Source organism: Papio anubis, chromosome X (assembly GCF_008728515.1).
Source record: "Papio anubis isolate 15944 chromosome X, Panubis1.0, whole genome shotgun sequence".
In the NCBI taxonomy this organism is placed as follows: Eukaryota; Metazoa; Chordata; class Mammalia; order Primates; family Cercopithecidae; genus Papio; species Papio anubis.
The window spans coordinates 7,437,990-7,465,312 of NC_044996.1; positions in this window are offsets into that span (position 1 = coordinate 7,437,990).

Below are 27,323 nucleotides of genomic sequence, written 5' to 3' on the forward strand. Positions count from 1 at the left end.
ACAGAATGGAGCTTTAAAGATCAGTCACCGTCGCGATTGACTTGGGTCCTTCTTCTCTACCCAACATCAATAATCAGTCAAATGCCCAGGATTTTAGAACTTCTGCATATTAACTAGATAGAAGGTAAACTATCTGGGGACAAATGAACCACGGATAGTAACCAAATGGCACTGTTTATGAGATAAAGCATGCAGGAGCCCAGGAAATCAAAAAGGAAGAAATAGTAACTAGGTTGTCTTAATCAGGAGTTAAGTGTGGAGCCCAAAACAGAAAATGACATTTTTTCCCATGGACTGAACACATCTGAATAGAAAACTATTTTTTTAAGATGAGACCCTAACAGTATAGACCATGATGCAAACACATAATTTAAACTGAGAAATTTAAACGATTCTTTGCCCTTTAGACAACTATACAAAAGGAAACAAAGCTTCTAGCAGGAGTGACCTGCGGAGCGTGAACTCAAAGCAGAGAAAATTTGATGGCCTTCATGGTCAGTGTCATCAGCTGTGACAGGAGTGAGATGAGAATTATTATTATTATTAGTTTTTGATGACCAGGGCCCTTGTGCTCAGGCAAGGCTACAGACTTGGGACTCAGTCCAACTCCTACTTCTTTGGCTTGATTCCAAGCAGGCCTCACCCATCTGTTGCCACATAGTTGCTTCAGATAGTCCAGTCACTGTGCAATTGAGAAAATTATATCTTCATATTAATTACATTCTAGTTCCTGGGAAGTATCTTGAGATGTTGGTGGATGCTATGGAAGTATCTAAAGCTGTAAGCAAAATGCTTCTTGTGTCTTATATTCTCTATCACAAGCTGGTTTGTACCAGTGTCAACCTCACAGGATTGAGCTTGTCTTCCCGTGGCGCCTTGTGCACATTCCTTTCTACCGACTAACAACAGCTACCCGGCAGGTTCTCTTTATTGACTGAATTCTGGAAGAGGCCCTCTTACCAAGATGGTGGCATATGTTTGAGATAGAAAATAGTCCAGGGAATCCACTTTGCTCTGTAAATGTAAATAAATGTGAGACTTGATTATAAAGGGCAATTCCTAGATAAAGGTTTTTGTTTGTTTTTTTGTTTTTGTTTGTTTTTTGAGACAGAGTCACCCAGGCTGCATGACACATGGCAACGATAACATCTTGAACATATTTCTTCACTTTTAAAGCTCAATTTCTTCATCTGATAAATGGAATACATCCACTGAGTCATTATAAAAAGTCCATGAGATTATGCATGGTATGCAGGTATGCCCCTGACATAAAACAGGTGTTCAATAAGCAATGTGCATTTTACCTTTTTCTGTTTCCTTTTGTTAGGAAGTACACATTTCCCAAGTTCAAATGGCTACACACTGCTTTATTAGTTTATCATGGCTGCTGTAACACATTTCCACAAACTTAGTGGCTAAAAACAATGAAAATTTATTCTCTTACAGTTCTGTAGCTGAGTAGTCCAGATGGAGTCTCACTGGGCTGAAGTCAAGGTGTTGGCAGGGCTGGTGCCTTCTAAAGGCTCTAGGAGAGAATTTGTATTCTTACCTTTTCCAGCTTACAGAGGATGCCTGCATTCTTTGGTTCATGGTTCCTTCCTCACATCACTCAACTTCACATCTCCTTCTCTGACTCTGACCCTCCTGCCTCCCTCCTTCACATATAAAGACTGTTGTTATTGGGCTCACTCAAATAATCCAGGATAATCCCTGATTTTAATTTCCTTAACTTAATCACATCTGCTAAGTCCCTTTTGTCACATGTCACAACATAGTCACAAATTTTGTGAATTAGAAATTGGACATCTTTTGCAGGGAGGGCATTATTCTGCCAACCACAGATGTTATGGAAAAGGTGTAAGTTTGATGAGACCTGCATTTCAGGCCCAGAGTTAAGGGCTGGGAAGAGACAGCTCTTCAGCTGAAGCCAAGACATGTTTTCCCTTGCAGTCCTTGAAAGAATGGGCACATAGCAGGGGCAGTTGGATCAATACGTCTCTGGGGCAGGGTGCTGGAGAGAGGTCTGGGATGACCTATTTGCACTCATATTTTGTTCCAAGATGGTTTTGAAAACAGTGTTTTCAAGAATATTTGCTTAACATCCAGAAGTACCCAAGTGTTTGGCTTTAAAAGAAAGATTGTCACAATCTAGCCCTTGGGGTCTACAAAATTACCTATCAGGGAAATCAAAGAACAGAGTAAGATGAGCTAGCATATGTGACCCAGAGGATCACACAGAAAGGTAATCCTAGAGTTTTCAGGGTGTACAATAATGGACTCAGTCCTTCTCAACCTGATTGTGTTTGGGCTTTCTGCCAGCGGAGAAATGGGTTTGCTTTAATGTACATTCTCGCTTTCAGGTTCTGGGGAACACTTTAGATGCCTGCATCAACCTGGTCTAGGGATTTGTATACATCTGCAAAGAGCCCTTTCACCAAAATCACGGCATGAGATAGAGATTTCTTCTCTTCCAATCTGTATTCCATCTATTTATTTTGCCTGTATAAGCAAAATGTGGACTTTCATTTTGTTCCTTGGCTTCTGCATGTCTTGTTTTGCCTTAAACAATCCTGGATGTAGGATTCAACTCCCCATCTTGTTCCCCTAAAATATCCACTTCCACAAACATGGTACTGTGTGATAAGGATATTACTGAAGATTTCATACCACAAACTTCTTGGTTAACTATGGAAAGATTTCCCACTAATGATTTCTTTCTCTCATAGTATCCCCATCACCTTGCCATACTGCCTCTGATGATTAACTGTCTACCTCTCTTTTATCTCATACAATTCCTGTACCTTCACTAATTCCAAAGGAGCCAAAACTGTGGTAGCAAGTGCTTCCCCTAGAAGCCAAGACTGTAATATGGTCAAAACCTTCAAAGGGAACCCTGAGTAAACTTAACTCCAGCACTGGTCTAATTCTGCCAAGTGATGCCATTCATCTTTTGTCCTCTGAATTGCTATTTGTTAAATAGAGGTTTTGGATATGGTTAAAAAATTAATTTCTCTTGAATTTCTTGTCCATTCACATTATTTTTGAGGAAATGTTATTGTGCCTGGGATGAGAGATGTCAGCTAGTTGAAGTTGAAGTGAAGTAAGAGTTTCCAGGACACCATTAACAGTCCTGTATGGTCCAAGGAGTTTCCAGCAGTCGACTGCAGAGGGAAGCTTCCTTGGTGATCATTGATAAACAATAACTAGACCACGGACTAATTGAAACATTCCCTGACTGTCCTATGTCTGAAAGTGGGAAATGCATCTTCCCCATTCTTGGTGCAAGAAATAAAGAAAAAAAGGTGTAGGAGTAGATAGATATATCAGTTATCAATTCAGGCATAGTCAGAAGATGAGCACTCACAATTTCACTCCCATGGAAGCATGGGGTTGGTTTTGGAGTCTGGGAGGCACTGGTCAGAATGTAGGTAGCAGACTGAGCAGACAATGAAAGTGTGGCCTCTTTGGGTTTTGACCACATCTATACCTTCTCCCTTGCCAATTAGGAGATCTGTGCAGTATGCTGAAAGCCAAGGAGCTGTGCAAACCCTGTCACCAAGCTAGATGGGGAGACGCTGACCAGAAGCTGATCATGCCTTGTACAGGCAAGATGACTAAGAAGAAGAAGAAGCTAGGTGAAGGACTAGTACACAAATCTCTGTTTCTGACCTCTCCCTGTGTGTGCTCATTTATTTTATTTAAAAATTAAAAGCAAATATATTTCATAGTACTTACATCTAACCAAAAAATTATAGAAATATTCAGCATAGTTCTAAGAAAGTGATATGACAATGGCAACTAATAGAATAGAAAGAAGACAATAATATTTTGAACTTCCCTTCTTTCTGGTCCATCCAGAATTCTTCTATCAAGCAGACCTCTCTCTGGGGTGTGCAATACATTATGGATCTACCAATTCCTTAGAGAAAAATGTTTTTGTTAAAGAGATAGCTACATTTACTTGTTTTAAAATAGAAAGCACTATGGCAACTGAAAACATGATTTGTAATAACCTTGTATCCAGGACGGTTCACATAAAAGGTCCAGGCAATAAAAATAGATTAAAAATATGGAGAGTGCTATAATGAACTTGAATCTTAATTCATATCCACCTCAACATTTTGTGAGAGGATCTGATATGGTTTGGCTCTTTGTCCCCACCCAAATCTCATCTCGAATGGTAATCCTCATGTGTTGAAGGAGGGAAGTGATTGGATCATGGGGGCAGTTTCCTTCATGTTGTTCTCGTGATAGTGAGTGATTTCTCACAAGATCTGATGGTTTTATAAGGCATGGTTCCCTGCTCTTGCATGCTCTCACTCTCGTCTGCTGCCATGTGAGACATGCCTGCTTCCCCTTCCACCATGATTGCATGATTGCAAGTTTCCTGAGGCCTCCCCATCCATGCGGAACTGTGAGTCAATTAAACCTCTTTCTTTTATAAATTACCCAGTGTCAGATATTTCTTTGTAGCCATGTGAAAACCATCTAATACGGTATCTCTTCAGTGTGAGTTGCATTCTTTTACATTTCTTAAAAATGTGAAGTTGGACAAATTCAGAAACTTGGTCAAAACTCAAATTGAGCTGGTGAGCAATCATGAACAATTTTCTCTGTAATCTCATAATAGCCCTTTGCGTTTAGACACATCAGGCACCATGTAAACTTTCTACAGAAAAATGTGTGTGCAAATTCCAGGGATTGCAGGCAATAATGACATTTTAGTAATAGTAACATGTATTTTGAAAGTCAGTAAAATGTTATTTTAAAAAATCCCATCTTGTCCCTTTCTTCAAAGCCTATAATAACTGTGTATAAGGGTTACTGAATTACTGTTGGGATTATATTGTTGCAGGAAAATAAGTGCACTTTATCCTTCCTAAGCATCGATTTCTTTCTTAGAGCCTAGGTTAACGAACTGACTCTTTGGGCCACAGGTGTACAGTATAGTGTATAGATTTTCAGAGTGTGGATGCTGCCTGTTGGGAAAGGGGTTCCTCTTTCTATTGATGGTGCTTCCCATCTGGCACTTACAATGTCTGCTTTCAGGCTCCTGGGAGAGATGGAGCACATGCAGAAGACATTCCAGCTAACCAAGTTTTCATCCCTAGACTATGTTTTTTCCTCACTGAAACCTCATTCGCTTCTCTTCCCTGATGAGCTGGAATGGGCAATTTAGAAGGAAAACACACATTTCTCTTCTCTATCTTCTTCAGAGCCTATAGCCAGTCCTAGGAATCCAGCTCCCTATCATTTTCTCTCTAGGCCCTACCTGGTTCTCTCTTGGCTTTCCGAGATGACGGTACCTCCAGGAATGTTGTGCCCCACCCAAAGCAGAGAAACAAAACAGGGGAAAGGACTCTCCACTTCTTCCTCTTTTTTTGAGATGGAGTTTCACTCTTGTTACCCAGGCTGGAGTGCAATGGTGCAATCTTAGCTCATTGTAACCTCTATCTTCTGGTTTCAAGCAATTCTCCCTCAGCCTCCCAAGTAGCTGGGATTACAGGCATATGCCACCACGCCCGGCTAATTTTTTGTATTTAGTACAGAAGGGGTTTCACCATGTTGGTCAGGCTGGTCTTGAAATCCTGACCTCAAGTGATCCACCTGCCTTAGCCTCCCAAAGTGCTGGGATTACAGGCGTGAGCCACCGCGCCCAGCCCCTTTTAGCTTTAAATATTTCTTTGCTTTTGTCTTTTCTGGAAAGGTTCCAGCTAATCGCTCAATGCTGTGATACCTTCTGCTGAGAGGAAGGAGGTGATAGCATGACAGAGTACCTCCTCCCAGGCTTTATCGTTCCCTACTTGTAGGCATTTGATAGCTCCCATGGTGCCCTCTTACTAAAGAAGCTGGGATGGGATTTACCAGGAGTTCTTCAGATAGCTCCTGGTAATTCTTGCCTTACCATCCTTTGCACAGAGTTTCTGAATTTCCAAGTGGAGAGATTACCAAGTCTGGGAATTTTAATGTAAGAGTTGGTTGGCATCTGTCTCTGGGAAATGAATGGTAGCTTTTCCTTGCACATTTCTCAAAGGGAATGAAAGAAGTACTTCTAAAAATCTCATCTTTCAATTAGTTTTTCCATAATTCTGCTCATCATTAAAAAATAGGGAGTGCTAATTAAAGCATTAAAGGTAAACACTCCAGAGAAAATGGAAACATTCAGTTGAGGATCTGCCTTAATTCATATAGAAAAGTCCATATTAGCATAATCGACTGCCTTAACAAGTTGAAGTAAAACTAGTACTATTGGTTCTATAAATCAGTTCTACTCAATGATGGGCAAGGCCTTCCCAAGATATTGAGGAATATTTGCCCATGAGAGCTTATAACTGTACACAAAATTTTCTAATCCCTGTAGCATGGTGTGAAGTTAAGAGTTGAATGGAAAACTAAGCTGGTGGTAGGCCAAAAGGACGTCATTGCCAGGAATAATTTGGTGGGTCATACCCTTTAGAGTTAGGTCATACAGCAGTAGGCTTTGGGGATGCTATTTGCCAAATAACCTATGAAACAGTTTCTTTTAATGTGTGTATACTTAATACAGGTATTATGGATATCCTGCCCTAATTTCTAGGTCAGGCCATTCAATTTGTCCTACCTAAAGGCTTTTTTTGGAGCATCAATGGAAAAACATTAGATCAGAGAAACTTCTAGGTAGCAGTGCTATTTTGCCACCTAACAATCTTGCATTCTTTTCCAAAGTTTGTACACAATGGTTTTGGCTTTAGGGCCCATATCAAAGTTCTTTCAACATTTTTTTTTAATCCGGAGGAAGAGAGTCTTACTGATGTTCTCTTGGGTTTTATATAATTTGAATCAATGTAACATACACCATATTTTTTTTGTGCCATCAAGATTAGTTTAACTTAAGAGAGTTGGGTCCACTCCAGTATTTGTTATACAGACCTAAAAACAGTTATTGAAATGCTTGACAATAAAAATGTATTTTGTGTACTAAAAGATTTTCCCAAGGGATATATCTTTTTTGGGGGGCACAAGTCACATATGACTATTAGAATTAAATTGATAATTAGTATTATATTTAATTTTCCTTTGAGAATTAGATATTAACAGCTATGGCAGTTCTTCCTAGTTAAATAAAGAGGTAAACATTCAGCGACTCCAATAATGTCTGATTGTTGAGAGTACTTTTTATAAATTTGACCTCTTGGGGACTTTTAGCATGTAGCAAATTTAGATGTTATAGTTGTTTGCTCTCCAAATAAATAGATTATACTGAGCTGGAAATCTTTTTGAATTGGTATATCTTGAATGGATCTTTTATTTAATGAGTACCAGGTGAATTTCACATTAAATTTGTTTAGCTTCTGGCAATCCTATAGAAGTAAGTCTTCTATCCTTCACAGGTAATATCTATGAAAATGCATCAGGTGAAATAATACATGAAAATATATAAAGAATAACACGTTGTCTTTTATTTTGTAATTCATAATCATCTTTGCATGTTTTCTGTATATTTCTGGCATTCCTAGAATAAGTAACAATATATTATATAAATATATAAAATAAAGCACATTAGAAGTATAAGCAAAAGGGAAAAAAACAGAATCCACAACACAGTAAGATTTTATAGTCATTACATTTCACTGGAAAGCAAAATGTCTCTTCTTTGCCTATTACCTTCCACAGGCTCAATGTTGGCATTGGAAAACAAAGTGCTGGGTATGGCACTTCCTGCCTTATTTCCATGATGTATGGGCTAAATCATCAGGCTAGATAATTTGAGTTCATTGGCAATACTGAATTTGTGTTTTAATGTGACCACCTTACCGAGTCCTGGCTTATGAACTTTGCAAATTATGTGTGTCTCTATATTAGTGTGCTTTGACTTCTGGCTCTTGAAAGCAGACAGCACATATAGTGTCCCACATTCCAAAGCCTCAAGAGATGGAGAGACTGAAGGGCAGAGCACTGCAGGTGGAGGGAACAGCATGGAAAAAGGCATAGGGTTGGGAGAGCATGTTCAGAGAACTACAATGTATCTGCAGCTTGTTTAGAAAATAGGGTTTATGTTGGAAAGTAATGGGCTATAAACTTATCGTGGATTTTTAATGCCAAACTCCTGAAAAGTAAACTTATTCTGTCTAGATCAGGAGGAGGAAAACTATGGCCCTTGGGTCAAATCCAGCTGACTACTTTTTTTTTTTTTTTTTGGAAAACAAAATTGTATTAGAACACCACCAGACAAATTTATTTACAAGTTGCCTACGCTTGTTTTCATGCTGTAACAGCAGTGTTGAGTAGTTGTGACAGAGACTAGTCCATAAAGTCCATGACTATAACAATATATTCATATATAAAATGATGTACATTAGAAATATAAGCAAGTGGAAAAAATGAATTCACAACACAGAAATTTTACAGCCATTACTTTTCACTGAAAAGCAAAACATCTCTTCTATGCCCATTACCTTCCATAGGTTCAATGTTGACATTGGGAAACTAAGTTCTGAGTGTAGCACTTCAACAATATTTGCTGTTTACATTTTGAAAAAGTTTGCTGACACTTGGACTAGGCAATGGGGAATTTAAAATGTTTGAGCAGAGGAATGACAAAATCAAAATAGTAACATATGAGAGTTATTCTAAAAGTTGCAGGTAGGAGATTTGATACTGAAAGATTATTTAGGATGATTTTGTAGTATAACCTGGATTTTAAAAACTGAGATGATGGCAGTGACAATAAAATGGAAGAGACAGATGTGAGAGACATTGTACAAGTAGAGTCAACTCTGCTGGACAAGAGTTGCAATGTGGAGCAGAAAGAAGGAGAGTTAGATGATTGGGGTTTTATTTGTAAGACACTAACTGGATGTTAGTATTATGAACTAAGGTCATATGGTGGGGCTATCAAATTTCAGAGGTGAGGCTAAGTTGAGTATGGGTTTGGACATGTTGAGTCTGATGTGCCAGTGTGACATTCAGGTAGCAGTGTCCAATAGACATGAGTTTAGAGCTGAAAAAAGAGATCTGGGCTGCAGACTAGGAATTATAAGTTATTTACAAGCAAGAGAGTTTTGAATCGAAGGAGATAATGAATATGCTGAGAAGAGAATATTAGAGAATAGCCACATTTGCTGTTGGATAGGAGGAGGAAACAAAGAAAATGCATGGAAGTGGCCTAGGAGATAAAAGGAAATACAAAAACATGTAGCGTTCCAGAAGCTTAAACAGGAGATTCAAGAAAAAAGACATTGTCAGTAGTATCGGAAGCTGCCAAAGTGTCTGGGAAGTTGAGAAACAAAAAAAATAACTTTGGATTTTGCATTCAGGAGCTTATTGGTAGATGTTCAGAGAACAGTTTTGGTAAAAGATAGGGACAGAAGCCAGGCTTCTAGAGATTAAGAAATAATTAGTAGAGGTAGAAAGAATGGCCTATTTTGGGGAGAAACTTGACTAAAAAGAAAGGGGGAGAATGGGAAAACAATTTGAGAGGGTAAAATATCTTACCTTCCTCCCTCCCTATGGCCTTCCTTTGACCCCCTTAACCTCTCAAGTCCTTGTCTGCCGAGAGAAGGGAGGGGAGTGGGGCTGGACAGGAGCAGGGCCTAACGGTTGCTTATTGGAGATTATTATTTTTTTAAAAAAGCTTATTGGAGCTTTTATTGTAGGTAAAAAGCTTTCACTGGATGGAACTTTCAATTGGATGGTGCTTTCTTCTTTCCCTTCCACTGAGAGATTCTAGATCCTATGGCCAAGCTGAGGTAGTTACGTTGTCTTGACTGCCAATAAGGCATGTTTAGAACATAATCATAGACATCTAAAGCTCCATATGGGTACCCATATTGAGGTAGAAACCTCAGCTTTATAAGGTGCTTCATGTCACTGTAGGTCACTGTAGTCTGCACAGGTCAAGCACAGAAGACCTGTACAAAAGATGGCTAGTCTCTACAAGCATTCCTCTCTTTAGTAATTCCTGCATTTCAGGGATCTAGAGTTTTGTTCATTTTGCAATTTTGGGAAGTGTTGCTTGGGGGCTCCACATGTGTAGTGCACCTACTGGAAACAATGGATTTTCTAGCCTGTCTTGCTCAAAGGCCAACTGGGTCAGATTGCATTACACTGGTCACTTGAGACCAAGAAAGCATCAGTTGGGCCATAGAAAAGCGGACAGCATAAACTGTCATTATGCAGCATAAATTAAAGTTGCAGAAGTTATGAAGAAACGATCACATGGGAGGCAAAAGACTGTTGAATTTATATTCCAATTCGGGTATTTTCCTGGCTTTAAAATTGGAATGTCTGAAGAATGTCTGAATATGTCTCCAAAGAGTCAAATTAGCAGTGATTGGTGCAGGAGTTGCGGGGAGACAGAGGGAAGCAGAATTTCAGCTGAACATATGGAAAAGTTTTTAGGCCACTAGGATATTATTCTAGAAATTGTTGTTTAGGCATACAAATTGGAAATCTAGTGCTGACTAACATTTTGGCATACACACGGAGAGTATGCACAGAAAAAGCACTGCTCTGGGAATGGAGGTTTATTAGACATGCAGGGTGATCTGCCCTTCTCTGGACCTATTTTCCTGTTTGTAAATTGAAGAAGTTTAACTAAATGATCCTGGAAGGCCTTCTGGCTCCAATATTACAAGATTTGATGTTATTGTACATAGTGGTACAATGTCTTTATGGAGAAGAGGTGGGAATCTGATATTTCAATTATTTTTTTAAAGAGTCTTTATGAGGCAGATATTACTGTAGCCCTCTCTTTTTCCATTAAAGTTTTGAAGAACTCTAGGGATCTGACATAATGTAGTCTAATTAAAGCTTCTTTTTCTCTCTCTTTGTGAAGAAAAAAGATTGACTAGAACTGTATCAGAGGGTTGAGAGCACAGGCTCCAGAGGAGAGCTGGATTGGAATTCTGACTCACTCCTCGTAGCTGTGAAACCTTGGACAACCTGCTTACTCCTCATGAGCCTCAGGTTACTTACATAAAAACTTGGGATGGTAATCAAACCTACATCTCAGATTGTTGGAAGAATCAAAGAAGATTGCCACAATTTTAGGAGGACTGTGGAGTGTGGGAAAAGACCACATACCTACCTTTGTTCAAAGTAAGGTTAGGTGAAGTTACCTATTCATTTCTTAAAGGAATTAAAATATTAAAGGAAGTACAGTGGGCACACAGAGAAAGAGAGGAGCAAGTATGGCTTTCCAAGATGCCCTGAGTCACAGCACAACTGCTGAGGGTACTGTCTCGTTAAAGGTGAAGTTCACTCAGACTTCAGAAGCTGTATTTTTATGTTGCTCTACCATCCTTTTGTTCTTATATGTTGTATCCTGCAACCTTGCTGAACTTCCTGATTAGTTCTAGGAGTTTTATTTGTTTTTGTTTATGTAGATTTCTTGAGATTTTCTTCACAGACTACTATACTGTCATTTGAAAATAGGGACAGTTTTAAGCTTTATTTCATCTTTTAAGATTTGTATGCCTATTACTTTCTTTTCTTTCCTTACTGCACTGGCTTGAACTTCCAGCATTATATTGAATCACAGTCTTTTTCTATTTGGGGTTTATGCCAGCCTTCCAAAAGAACTGACTCAAGCAGTCACCACACTAAATATGTGCATTTAAAGAAAAGTTTAGAGACATCTAAGAGGCCAAGAGGCCTTTCTGGTCTTCAGTCCAGAACCATTTAATACCTTTTCAAACCTGGCTTAAAACAGAGAATCAGCTCTTAGGGGTTCCATTTATCTGCCTCTAGCTCTCTGGCTTTAGGGAAGCCCACTTCACTAAAGGAAATGTGTAGAAATCACTTAGCAGAGTACACAGAAACAATAAGCACTGAATACATGTTAGTTGCTGTTATTATCATACTATGGTATAGTACGATACTATCATCATGTACTAGATAGTACTAGTAGCATACCATATGTACATCACGTAGTATGATACTAGTACTATCACATGAAGATGTAGTATGACCAGGGTTTCAGATTTTAATGTGCATATAAACACCAGGAGACCTTAATAAATGCAGATTCTGATTCAGTAGGTCTGGGGGGATTTTACATTTCTAACAAACTCCATAGTTCACTGAGGCTGCTGGCTTGAGGACCTGACTCAGAGTAGCAAGGTATAGAGGGTATCCATTATTCAGTCTGCTTGGCACACTGCTTCTTAGGTAGAGTTCCCCGTCATTTGGTGATTATGATTCAGACCTCTGACTGGACCCATACTCCTAATTCTCACTGGTCCATGTCCCGAAAATAGTTAAGCAAGAGATAAGGATCTATTTCTTATTGGACTATTTATGCTTAGTACCTGTTCCAAGAAGTGAGCATCTAATTTTTGTTGGCTTAGGCACATTATCTTGTGCAGTGAGACCGAGTGAACTAATAGAAAGAATCCAAGCTTTGGTGGCCAGAACTCACTGACAAGGACATTTTAAAACATGCTTCATATGACTTGTTTCCCTCTTATTAGGGTAAAGTAAACACAAATATAATTTTAAGAAATGTCTTATATTTAGCATCACTGAAATGAGACCAAGACAGTAAACAAGCTACTGTAAATTTCTCCTTTTCCAAGATTACCCTAATACCCACACACCTGTGCAATAAACAAGTCCATAGAACCTCATTAGAGAAGCATTAGGTCTGGCCTCTTGACTCCTTTAAGATCTACCATCTGGCCAGGCGTACTGACTCATGCCTGTAATATCAGCACTTCGGGGGGCCAAGGTGGAAGGATCCCTTGAGCTCAGGAGTTCAGCCTGGGTGACATAGTGAGACCTTGTCTGTACTAGAAATAATAATAAAAAAGGGCATGATGGCATGTGCCTGTAATCCCAGCTACTCGGGAGGCTGAAGTGGGAGAGTCGCTTGAGCCCAGGAAGTCAAGGATGCAGCCCCAGCCTGGGCAACAGAGGGAGACCCTGTCTCAAAACAAATAAATAGATAAATAAACAAATAAATAAATAAAATCCACCATTTGCCTCAGGACACAAACAAACCACCAAATATGAGGACAGACCCACTCATCCTCCCAGGTTTAGTTCTGAACCTTCCTCAACCCCCTGGGTTTTATCCTGCTTTTGATCTTCCTGGCTATTGACCTTGAAATTTGCTTTCCCATTTTTGCCCCTATCTTGCCCTTAGACTTGTGGGTTGAAATACGTTGCAGAGCAGGCACTTAAGGGCAGTAGGGGCTTAGGAAATATGTGTTGAATGAATATCAGAGAGCATTGTTGGGAGTCAGGGCTCAGCCCTGGGGCTCCCTACCCTAGGTGAGACTCACAGAGGACAAGTGGGTGGGGCGTGGGGATGGGAGCAGTAGTAAAGTCTTCTTCCTTCTAATGACCTTGACAATAATTGCAGGTATATGCTCTCTCCATCCTTTTGCGTTGGATAGACATTAAACTCCAAATAATAGGAGTTATGGAGAAAGGAGTGTGTGTCTGCAGTTCTGGGCTCTAGTCCCAACTATTTTAACTAGCCCAAGGACTTTAAGCATGCCATTTCTCCTTCTCTTGGTCTCATTCCCCCATCTCTAAAGTGAGGAGAGGGTTCTTGGATTCCGTACCTGTGGGGTCTTTCAGCAACGACAGTCTAGGACTTTATGTGCTGAACAGCTATAGAAACTAAACACATTCTGCTCAATACTTAAAGCTGCTAATCTGTTTTCTTGTTTGTTTGTTTTAAATCACATTTCCTTAGGTGGCTTAACTTTTAGGTGAATGATGGCATTTGGGTTTACCCCAGGTCTATTAGCTGTGCTAATCTGCCACTATACCTACCAAGCAATGGATTGACTGATTTTTCATTCTGAACTTTTATGAAGAAGGTTTTAAAGGTGAGTGCTGTGTTGCTCTCCGTATCATCATTTACCAGCTACTTTCTTGTTAAAACTTGTTACATTCAAAACTTATTTCTGCAGTCATTTAATTTCTTCAATTGATTCAAATATTGATTTTACTTTTCTTAGAGACATGAAATAGATGACACATGTTTTTATCTGAAAGATTTAGAATGCTTTACACTTTCTCAATTAGAACCCTCTCTATTAATTAAAAAATACACTAAGTTAGATGGGGTGAATTTATAGACCTAAACTCCTTCCTTCTCTTCCTCCCTTCTTTTCCTCTTTCCTTCTTTTTGGGTACAGGAAACAGGTATATCAAGCACTTACTACAGGCCTGGCCTTGTACTAGATGCTTTCACGTGCATTGAATCCCCACAAAATATTTTTAGGTAGGATGTATTATAATTGTTTTACAGATAAGAAAACCGAGAGTCACTAGGGTTAGGTGATTCACTCAAGGTTATATGACTAGTATATCTTCCTTACCCATGACTGCTTTCTCTTGTGTACCAAACCCAAATCAGCTCCACCCCCCTGAAAAAACTATTTCGTTGGATTCCCTAATCCAATCTTTGAAACAGAAACAACTTCTACTATTTGTATTGTAAATTATAAGAACATGTAACATTTTTTCCTTTAGCTTTCTCTGGAAATTTGAGAAATATAGATGAACATAGTGAAGAAAATGAAACTTATTTATAATCATACAGTGCAGAAATGACACCTGCTAATATTATAGTGAGTGTCTTTTCCATATGAAGCATATTTACATATATCATTTGTGCTTCTCAGCAACCTATCTGACGCCATCTCCATTATACACTAGAGAAAGCTGAAGTTCAGACAGGTATGGGTCAAGCCCAGGCTCACCCCCAAGGTAGACTCTAGACTGGAGTTGATTTCATCATGCAAGCAATTGCTGTTAAGGGAAGAGAAAGGGGAATTTTTCAGGCATTGTTTATCCTCATCATTTGATGATATGTCAATATTTGGTAAAATACAAATCCTGCCTGAGCCCCCCTAGCAATGATGTTCCAAGTGCTCAAATTAAGCAAGTACCCTTTTGCAGTCCTAGAAGGAAATCAAAGGATGACCTTGAAAAAGAATGCCTCATTTGCAGTTACCAGTGTAAAATTCAGTGCTTTTTAGCGTATTCAAAGAGTTGTATAACCACCAACATAATTTTAGAATATTTTGATCATCCCCCAAAGAAACTCTGTATCCTTTAGCTATTACCTTCCAATTCCCCCGGCTTCCCCGGTCGTAGGCAGCCCTAAACTACTTTCTGTCTCTCTATATCTATCTATCCTGGATATTTAGTGGTAACCAGTAATCTACTTTTTGTTTCTACAAATTTGCTTTTCTGAATTTTCTTCTAAATATAATCACACAATATATGTTTTTTTGTGTGTCAGGATTATTTCACTTGGCATATTTTCAAGGTTCACCCAAGTTGTAGCATGTGTCAGTACTTCATTTATTTTTATTGTGAAATAATATTCCATTGTGTTGCTATACCACATTTTGTTATTTATCAGCTGATGGACTTTGGGTTTTTTTCCTACTTTTCAGCTCTCATGAATAATACTTCTATGAATATTCATGTGCAAATTTTTGTTTGAATGCCTTTCAGTTCTTTTGGGTCTATGCATCCATCTATAAGTACATATATTCCATTGTGCCATGTACTCCATAGTTTATGTACTCCATTAAACTTTAATAAATTCCACTATGAGTGTAATTGCTAGTTAATATGGTAAGTTTATGTTTAATCTTTTGAGGAACTGCCAAACTATATTCCCAAATGGCTGCACCATTTTATTTTATTTATTTATTTATTTTGAGATGGAGTCTCGCTCTGTCGCTCAGGCTGGAGTGCAGTGGCACGATCTCGGCTCACTGCAAGCTCTGCCTCCCGGGTTCAGGCCATTCTCCGGCCTCAGCCTCCCAAGTAGCTGGGACTACAGGCACCCACCACCAGGCTGCACCATTTTAAAATCTCACCAGCAATGTGTGAGGGCTCCAATTCCTCTAAAGTTTTGCTAACACTTGTTATTTTCCATTTTTAAATATTATAACCATCCTGGTGGGTGTGAAGTGGTATCCCATTGTGGTTCTGATTCACATTTCCCTAATGAATATATTGTTGAGCATTTTTTTACATGTTCAAGTTTCTATTATTATTTGTTCAACTCATATTTACTGATTACCACTTTGGGCAAGTCATCCTTATACATTTATATGGCCTAAATTTCCCAAGCAGATCATGAGCTCTTTGAGAGCAAAGACCACTGTACCTCCAGTTCCTTGCTCAGTGTTGGCTACATCAGAATACCTAATATAAATATTGAATACATAAATCAATGACTCATCATTGGACGTGAGAATTCAGTGGTAAAGTTGTAAACAAGCATTTCTTAAGCATTTATGTTAGGTGTGCCTGATGTCTGTGGTCAGGCTTTAGTGATAGACCAATTCAACTTCAAAAGTGATTTGTCATGGTCCCATTCATCTTTCTGTTCTACATTACAACTTTTAACTCTGACAAGATTCTGCCAATATTGGGATCCAGATAAGTGTGGGTACTGTTACAGTAGAGGGAGGCCAGCATGACTCCTTCCATTTTGCCTCTGACTTCTCCCTCCCACCTGCAGTAATATCCTTTAGGTTAAAAGCTTCTAATTAGCTTTGCATGGAGATCAGTTAATTATGGGAGGAATGTAGTTTATAGTTCACCATCAGAAAAAATGATAACAGTCCCTTCCCTAAAATTCACCCCTGAGAAGATAAGGAGAGCGTACACACAAGTACCAATATTATGTTAAAGACTTGTAGGAACATTGTGACCTGACCAAGACAAAGAAGTTTTCTAATCTCCTTGGACCCTCACTGGCACCCAGATGTCTGTGGTCATTGGTTATCTCTTTCTACTTAAATCTCCTCCTCTTCCCCCTACCCTTAATTTAAAAAGAGCCTGAAATTTGTTTTGACTTAAGATTGTATTTTAGAAAACTAGCCCACCACCTTCTCAGTTTGCTGGCTGTCTGAATAAAGTCACCTTCCTTGCCCTAACATTTTGTCTCTTGACTTATTGGCCGTTGGGTGATAAGTGGTACAAACTAGATACTCTTACAGGACTACATTCAAGCACATAGTAAGAAGAAAAACAAACTTTGCTTCAGGGTCCAGGAAGTCAATGTGTCAGGTTCTCAGAAATACAATGAGGCCTTGGTTATTACTGACAATTGGGAGAAGTGTATGCCTGTTGTAGTGAAACCCTTAAGCTACCTTGTAGTGTTAGTGGATCTAAGAGAGTGTTTTGTGTTTAAAGTGCTTTCGTTTCTGCCAGAAATAAGCTTAGTCAGTCTTGAATGAATTAGCAAAGTGATTCTGGCAATTTTCATCTGTATTCATTGTGAAAAGTGTATGTATATTGAATACGCACTCTCATTGCTCCTTCAGAATATAGAGTGAAACAACAACATTGATTTATTTGAAACTTTGATGATTTTGAGTGCTTTATTCCAAAGGTATAAATCATGTTAGAGATTGGAAACAGACTTTATTTACCAAATACATTTATGCTTTGCTTAAGACATTTTTCCCTCCTCTGTTTTCCCTTTTATTATATGCTCTAGAAAATTAAATGTATTAGAAAGGGAGAGTGAATTCATGGGAAGGGCATGAGCCTCAATGCCAAATAAGCCTTGGTTCACATCTACCTCTGTCCTAATCCTTGGAAACTGTAAATATGTTACTTTCATGGCAAAACCCCATAGTCAGGTGGGCCCAGTTTAATCACATGAGCCCTTAAAAGCAGAAACTTTCTGCAGCTGAGGTCAGAGAGAGGTAGGGGAGGAGAAAGGCAGGAGAAATTTGGCGGAAGGGAAAGTCAGAGAGATTGAAAGCATGAGAAGGACTGGATCCTCTATTGCTGGCTTGAAGATGGAGGAGCCAAGAGAAGCTCCTGGATAACAGCCAGCAAGAAAATGGGAGTTTTAGAACCACAACCACAAGTAATTGAATCCTGTCAACAACCTAAATGAGCCTGGAAGCTTGTTCACCCCCAGAGCCTCCTGTAAGAAGCACAACCCTGACAATACCCTGGGTTCATCTTTATGAGACCCTAGGCAGAGAATCTGGTTGGATTATGTCACACCTGGATTCTGATCTACAGAACTGTGAGATAATAAATGAATGTTATTTTAAGTTTCTTAGTTTGTGAAAATTTCTTACAGCAGCAGTAGAAAACTTATACAGTAAGTTACTGACTGTAAATTGGGAATAACTGCTTACCTTGAAGGGTTGTTGTATATACTGTAAACCACATATAAATATGCAAGATACCTGGTGTGTAATGGGTACTTAATAGATGATAACTTCATATGTGGAAGCATTAGCATGAAAACTGGAAAGAGGAGAATAGACATTAATAGAAAAAGGATCTTTTTTCATATGTGAAGCTACTTTTTGCCTGAGGTCAAACTCAGCTGACTTCTATTATGCTGATTGACTATTGGTTGTTGGTAATAGCTCTAGAATATCTGCTCACCTGATTCTGCAGAATATTAAAAAAATGCATGTTCCAGTGAAAAGTGATACAAAGAAGTGTTTTAAGGCAGTAGTTATTTAAGTGAACTTTAATAAATCACTGGAGACATTATGCTGGGTAACTGCATTCTTTCCCACTATGGTTAAAACAATTCTGCTCTGATTCTCTGTTTTTGCAGAGAAGACATTAGTGGTAAGATAAAAAAGTAAATCCAATAGGTTGAGCCCTATTGGAATGAATTTTTCTATCTAAGGGACCCAAGGAATAGGAAATGACCCCAGGGAATGACTACTGGATCCCCTGGAGTCATGGTAAAGCCTCAGTCCCAAGGGAAGCTATGAAAGATCTGTCTTTTTTTGGTACAAGGACATAAAATTTCTCTGACTGTATCCTGAAAACTGAGAAACAAAATAGTCAAAAAACAGTTACAACACACCTGTTTCCCATGTCCTCTCTTCTACTCTCTCATCTTGCTAAGGCACAGACTCTGCCAAGGCACAGACTTGATATCCCTTGTGTATTAGTCAGCTTTGTTATGATAACAAACAAGCCCAGACTCTGGGGTGGCTCGTGGCAATGATTTATTTTTTTTTCTCCTCTTACTAACTTGCAGATCTGGGTCTGTTCCTGGCTGTGAGTCAGCTTTATATAGTTTCTTATCCTGGGTCTCAGGGTGAAGGAGCAGCCCCTATTTGGGCCGTGCTATACTCATGGAGAGAGAAAAGAGAAAGAATCAGAACCATACCATGCCATTTAGCTTAAGACTTCTGCTTAGATGTGACACATGTCATGTTGATTCATATTACACTGGCCAAGTACAATATGAATCATGGGAGAAAGTATATCCCTTCTATAAGAGGTACTGCAAGTCACCTGGCTCTATGGGTGGGGACATAGAATCTTTCTAAGAAGAGGAGAGCAAATCCTTCAGGACTGCTTATTCATTCTACCATATCTTGTCCTCAATCTTCCTTAATCAAGACTTCCTTCCTAACTTCCCCCACTCTGTTCCACTAGACTCTGTTCCCCCACTCTGTTGCCTCCAGAGGCCATGACCTAGTCCTGGTGGTTTAGAGTTTCTCTCCTTAGGTGGGATACACTCTATTTCTACTGTTACCCAGAAAGGAATGTAAACTGTTTCAAGGGTATAAATACATATTGAGGAATAAGAGTAAAAACAGGTATCTAAAAGATACCTTTTGGATTGGGTGAACTTGGCTGACAAATCCTCATGGCTGTACATAGCCCAGGTAATCCAGGCACTGACTCATCTTATTCTCAACACAAGTCAGCTTCATGGAGGCTACTTTACTCCAGATGCTTTGCACTCAAAACTATTTTGATTCAAATTGAAAGTCGGAACATCAGAGGAGTAACACTGGTTTTTGCTTCACATTACAAAGAAGCTTGTCATAATAAGTCTGTTTGTATTTGATGGAGAAGAGACAGGTTCATCTCACCAAATGGGCACTTGGGAATGTAAGAGGAAAATTCTTCACTCATACAGCAGTACTTGCTTATACATTATTAGGATGGAATGCTGTCTTTCACCACAACTATTCCTTACCAGAAAAAAAGTTGGCTGATTAAGGACCATGAACCTAGAGTGACCCCTATTCATGAGACCTTACTAGATAAATGGAGGCTTCTTCCTGACGCATGAAAATGGGACTTATTTTAACTGATCTTACAAAGACATGTGGACTTATCCTATCAGACAGCAACTTTTTCCTCCTATATTAGCATAACCATCATGAACTTTCTCTTTTTACTTCTTTAAGTCTCCTGAAACTTTTTTTTTGTTTGTTTGCAAACATATTTTTTTTGTTGTTTACCTCAGATAACTCTTCAGGAAATTTCTTCACTGGTGTGTAAAGTAAAATATTTAGCATTTTTTCCCCTTAGAAAATGCCTGGGGAAGGGTCTTGTAAAAATTATTTGCAAGGTAGTTCAGTAGAGGCAAAGTTCCCCTTGCTAAATCTTTTATTCCTACATATTTTTCCCTAAAACATTCTTTCAATAGATTCCCAGTACATTTAAAAATTATCATGTATAAAACAAGCACATATGAAATTATGAAGATTCCTAAGACCTTGAGAAATTCCATGCTGACTCTGACCTAAAGCTTTGGTCAACCATGGTGAATAGTGGTACCATTACTGATATTCTTCCCAACACACACCCACAAAAGACATCATTAATCAATAACTACACTCTTTCTTGATAAGCCTGGAAAGGACTGAAAAGTTAAAGAAATCTTTTGGGAACAGAGTTATCCTTTCAACTGGGATTTTAAAAAATCAGCATCTTCATTCTTTGGCCATACTACTACTTGTTATTCTATGTTTCCAAGACTACTTCTTTAAAAGTTTAAGAGTGAAGTCGGGGTGGGTAGAGTAATGTCTTATAATTCTGCTATTCTGTAGTTTTGCTAAACAATCTAGGTTAACTCTATCCATATCTCAATTTGATAGATTTTGAACCTATGCTTTCTCAATCTTCATCTTTCAATACAGAGAATCTGAACATATTTCCATCTATTCTCAGAAGGCAACCCTCCTCCAAATATATAATTTTAGTCATTTAAATTTCCCTTCTCTGTGGCAAAGTCAAGTATAGAGTACCTTTCTTAGGGTGTTGTAGAAACACTGCCATGGTGGGCCAGGTGGGACAATGCAAGAGAATGGGCTGGCTGAGTAAGGGGCTTTACCCTCTAGAAAAGTAAGATATCCAGAACAATCATATAGACCACATTCTCCAGATCTCATCTGTCTGTGGCTCCCACATAAATTCAATTTGCTTTCTCTTTCCTATTTTTTTTTTTAGATATAATTACCCTAAATCCTTACCCACACAAATGTTCAAGCGTTCTGATCTTTCTACTGCCTTTCACTCAGGGCTTGTCCCCTTAAAAGTCCCAAAGTTAGCAGGGGTTCTCACTTCAGTGGATTAATCCTGATTATTCTTATTGATTTTTGAAGATTATACAAACCATGAAAATAAATCTAATTGCTGCTGCTATTTTACACTCAAAGTTTAGGATCTCTACAGAAAGTGGTGCTGCTGTTTTTGCCTCTTCCACGCCATTGGAACTTTGGAATAAAATGTAATATGCTCCTCCTACTGACTTTATGATCATCTCTGATTGTTCTACAGCCTAATTGGTATGAGCCTTTAGAGTTATAACTTTTGATCTCTCTTTCTCTCCCTGATATACACATACACACACACACCCCCACACACCCCAGTTGTTTTTCCTAATGTGCAAATATAACACTAATATAGTCAAGCCAGTAAGTACTAATGTATCAACTATCACCCCATCTAGAACTAGCTTGCCTCTAGTGTCATATGTGGGTCACTAAACAGACCTTCTTCTCTCTCCCAGGAACTTCATTTGTTTTCTGCCATCTGGCCTCAGTTGGGTTCTCTTCAACCTTAGATTCATTTTACTATTGATATGGATAGGAGGCAGGGAAATACTAGGTAGAAAAGGGCGGGGTCCCGGGTGAGGGTTCCACTCTCAAGCCTGGACCCGTGACCCTAAATGAGAATTTTACATCCCCATTTTCCTGCCTGAATGTTGCCTTTTCCAAAATCACCCTGGCCTGCCTTACCCATAAAATCCCTAAACTCCAATGGCATGAGAGCAGAGCAGCAGAAAAGGAGAGAAGAGAAGAAGCAGCCAGAAGTTAGAGACAAGCAGGTTGACTTCAGAGTGATGGCTTGATGGTTGGACTCTGGAGAAGAGTTCAGCTGGGGATGGCCAAACTCCAGGGGATTATCTTCACACTCCATCCCCCTTCTAGCTTCCCTTTCCACTGAGAAACACTTCCACCACTCAATAAAATCCTCCAGATACACCACACTTCAATTTGTTTGTGTGACCTAATTCTTCCTGGACGCTGAATAAAAACTCGAATACCAAGAGGACAGGGTGTAAAAGGCTGTGGCCCTGACCCTCCACTGAGCTGGTTAACACTTAGCCATCCATGGACAATGAATGCTAAAAGAGCACTGACTACAAAACATACCCTCTGGGGCTCTGAGGATCGCAGACACCCACACCCGAACCGCAGAGCTAAAACAGCATTGTAACACACTTGGATGCTACCTCAGGGCCCACACAGAGCCTGCTCCCACCAGAGAGGAGTAACTAGCCATTTCCAGTGCTCATTCACCCTGGGTCCTGCACATGCTCATTTGTGCTCCCCGTCCCATGAGGGGTTCAGAGCTGTGGGCTGAGTGAACGAGCCACCCCTTCATGAGCCCCACAAAGGGGTCATGGGAAATATCCTGTCTCACTATTTTTGAACTGCAAGAGGGAAGGGTGGAGAGTTGATACCACCTTCTGCCACAATGATCCCTGGTTTCTGCATAAGTTTGTGGTGGCAAATCAATATGCATAGAAATGACATTAACTGAAATAATTGAAAGGATCAGAATCCAGTTTAAAGGAGCTTATTCAAGCACAAAGCTGAGAATGGCCATTCAGGTAAAACAGACCTCAAAGAAGTGGGGTCAGTGCTCTGAAGCTAAAAAGTTAGATCTTGCTTTATAGGCAGAAAACAAAGAAATTTAACAGAATGACAACATTTTTGTAAAAGGCTGGTTTATGAGCTGCAGCAATTTGATTAGTTACAGCTATTTTCTTTTTCTAACTGAAGAGTATATTTAACATTTTATTTTAGAGAATATGAGAGTTGTGAGGTCTTTGTATAGGAAAATAAGAGGGAAGTTAATGTTTGTGAAGATCAACAGTAAAGAGGAAATAGTTCTTCTCGGGCATCCTTTAGATTTTTTACACTTTGCAAAATAACGTACACAAATAAAAGGCTAATCTATAACCAGAGGAACAAATGTTTCAGCTGCCTGTCACATGACTCAGGTTCAATAGTCACTTTCCTTTAAGGCTCAAAATAATTGAAAATTCCAACAGCTTTGATTTTGAATTATTTTTACATTTTCTCCTTTTCATCAAAATCTCTTGAAGAAAGCATCATAGATGAATCAAATAGTTCTGACTTCTTTTATGTTCAGGGGTTTGGGTCCTATGTAACCGGGAAGGCTCATTCCTAGACTATGTCCCATAGCAGAGGGTTTTGGACAAATTGACACTGATACAGTTTATAGCTCAAATTTAGAGCAACATGGAGGTGATTTTGTAACGAGTCAGGCTACAGTGCTGCCTCTTCAATTATAATTCTGTAAACAATCATTATTTTAGTTTTTTTTCTGCTGATTTTAAACAAGTAGACAAATCATGATTAATTTAATAACCAGAAAAATAACAACTATGCTTATGATGATAACAATCACAACTTGAATACCAGAACAAAATGGAGAAGTTAGTCCTGAGGGTAAACAACTAAACAAGTCATTTGAAGGATCAATTTCACTTGTATGTTGTAGCCATTTAGCCTTCTAAGTTATCCTTTCCACTTTTGTTTCTACTTCTCCAGAGATGTTAATATAAGTACAACAGGTAGTTTTGCTATTGCACAGTTATCTCCTTTTTCAGCCAACAAGTAGTCTAAGGCAAATCTATTGTCTAGTACCACTTGGGCTACAAAAATTTAAGGATTTTTGTTGAGTCGCAATACTTTTTGCAGTGTCTTCATCTATCTGACAAATAGTGGTGGATAGATTTCAAATTATACCTCAGGCTAGGCATGGTGGCTCACGCCTGTAATCCCAGCACTTTGGGAGGCCACAGTGGGCAGATCACTTGACCTCAGGAGTTTGAGACCAGCCTGGGCAACATGATGAAACCCTGTCTCTACAAAAAATACAAAAAATTAGCTGGGCATGGTGGCGCCCACTTGTGGTCCCAGCTACTTGGGAGGCTGAAGCATGAGAATCACTTGAGCCTGGGAGATGAAGATTGCAGTGAGCTAAGATCATGCCACTGCAGTCCAGCCTGGGCAACAACAAGACCCTGTCCGCTCCCTCGCCCCCTCAAGAAATCATATCTCAACTGACATAAACTCCAGAACTTGGAATCATTATTTCTAGGATGCTTTGATCTATATTATCTTCATATCCTGCTAACATAGACCTTTTAACTCTGTAACAAAAATAAAAGGGGATTATTTTCTGTATTTGTGTAAGGGTAAGGGGGCCACAAAATGTCTCAGCAAGCAGAAACCTTCATGTGTAAGCTGTTGAGGCAACAGTGTGCCCATCTTTGTGTAGGCAAATCAGACCTTGCTTCACATACAAAAACACAGCCTGAGGGAGCACACGTGATACCCCCAAGGGTATGCTAACTAATAGATTTATGCATAGAGAGTGCTGACAATAACAAATTGAACCATGGGTTCCTTCCCCTGCAAGCTTTTCAGAATCCATTTACATAAAAGTCTTCATTTAGGTATTGGCTTAGTAAGGACTTATTTTTAACTTTATCTAGACTACATTTGTTTACTCAGTAGACCATGGATTGTGGATATCCTGTGATATAGAATGGGTTTCCAACATTAATAACAAGGGACACATTAAAACAAGGATTCATAGTATTTGAGTTATGAAGCAGTCAGACCTGGAAAGTCAATTCAGAAAGCGGTCACTCTAAATAAGTGGTGACTTTAGGGAAATCTGAGAAGTCAGTGGAATGTATTACTAATGACATGTATTAGTCATGAATTGATCTAGGAATTATGTGGTAAATTCAACAATCTGATAGGTTTCATCTAGTGGCAACACTTTGGGATAAGTTAACTAAAGTGTTATGGCATTCTATGCATTGGGACAAAGGGACAACTACGAGAAAAATATAAAATTCATTTCAGTTAATTTAAGAAATTCAGTTAAAATAAGGCAAATGTCCTACTTTACATAAGATGGTAACAATCATCAATATTCCTAAGACAACAATAATAACAGCTCCTGTAAAGTAAGTATAACCACTCATTTAGAAACAAGTCTGGTCCCAAGTCTATGGAAAGTTGACCACCTCTGATGTCATCATCTTCTACTAGTATTGCTTATCTTAATGCAAAGATCACCTTTTGATGAAACAGTGCATTCAGGAAGTTCAGCTGTCTTTAGATGAGTGATATGACTCCAAGCGTCTATGTCTTCTAATTTAGCAGCACAAGAAATAGTAAGGAGTATCAAATAAGGCCCATTCCATCTCAGTTAGAGAGAATCCTTTAGAAGGTGTCATTTCCAACAGACAAAATCTCCACTTTGAGGCTCCTGGTGCTCAAGATTTTCATGTCCTAGGAACTCACTGTGAAAACATTCTTTTACTATTCTGTTACCTATACATAATTTTTAGTTAATTGTGTCATAAGACTATTACAATAGGTAAATGTATCCTCATTATTAAGGAGACACACTATCCAAGAGATAATTTCATAGGTCTGCCTGTTATAATTACAAATTTCTTTTTTTTTTCTTTTCTTTTTTTTTAAATTATACTTTAAGTTCTAGGGTACATGTGCACAACGTGCAAGTTTGTTACATATGTATACATGTGCCACGTTGGTGTGCTGCACCCATCAACTCATCATTTACATCAGTTATAACTCCCAATGCCATCCCTCCCCTCTCCCCTCTCCCCATAATAGGCCCCGATGTGTGATGTTCCCCTTCCTGTGTCCAATGATCGCATTGTTCGATTCCCACCAATGAGTGAGAACATGCGGTGTTTGGTTTTCTGTTCTTGCGATAGTTTGCTGAGAATGATGGTTTCCAGCTGCACCCATGTCCCTACAAAGGACATGAACTCATCCTTTTTTATGGCTGCGTAGTATTCCATGGTGTATATGTGCCACATTTTCTTAATCCAGTCTGTCACTGATGGACATTTGGGTTGATTCCAAGTCTTTGCTGTTGTGAACAGTGCTGCAATAAACATACGTGTGCATGTGTCTTTATAGCAGCATGATTTATAATCCTTTGGGTATATACCCAGTAATGGGATGGCTGGGTCAAATGGTATTTCTAGTTCTAGATCCTTGAGGAATCGCCATACTGTTTTCCACAATGGTTGAACTAGTTTACAGTCCCACCAACAGTGTAAAAGCATTCCTATTTCTCCACATCCTCTCCAGCACCTGTTGTTTCCTGACTTTTTAATGATTGCCATTCTAACTGGTATGAGATGGTATCTCATTGTGGTTTTCATTTGCATTTCTCTGATGGCCAGTGATGACGAGCATTTTATCATGTGTCTGTTGGCTGTATGAATGTCTTCTTTTGAGAAATGTCTGTTCATATCCTTTGCCCACTTTTTGATGGGGTTGTTTGTTCTTTTCTTGTAAATTTGTTTGAGTTCTTTGTAGGTTCTGGATATTAACCCTTTGTCAGATGAGTAGATTGCAAAAATTTTCTCCCATTCTGTAGGTTGCGTGTTCACTCTGATGATAGTTTCTTTTGCTGTGCAGAAGCTCTTTAGTTTAATTAGATCCCATTTGTCAATTTTGGCTTTTGTTGCCATTGCTTTTGGTGTTTTAGACATGAAGTCGTTCCCCATGCGTATGTCCTGAATGGTATTGCCTAGGTTTTCTTCTAGGGTTTTTATGGTTTCAGGTCTAACATTTAAGTCGTTAATCCATCTTGAATTAATTTTCGTATAAGGAGCAAGGAAAGGATCCAGTTTCAGCTTTCTACTTATGGCTAGCCAATTTTCCCAGCACCATTTATTAAATAGGGAATCCTTTCCCCATTTCTTGTTTCTCTCAGGTTTGTCAAAGATCAGTTGGCTGTAGATGTGTGGTATTATTTCTGAGGGCTCTGTTCTGTTCCATTGGTCTATATCTCTGTTTTGGTACCAGTACCATGCTGTTTGGTTACTGTAGCCTTGTAGTATAGTTTGAAGTCAGGTAGCATGATGCCTCCAGCTTTGTTCTTTTGACTGATGATTGACTTGGCAATGCAGGGTCATTTTTGGTTCCATATGAACTTTAAAGTAGTTTTTTCCAATTCTGTGAAGA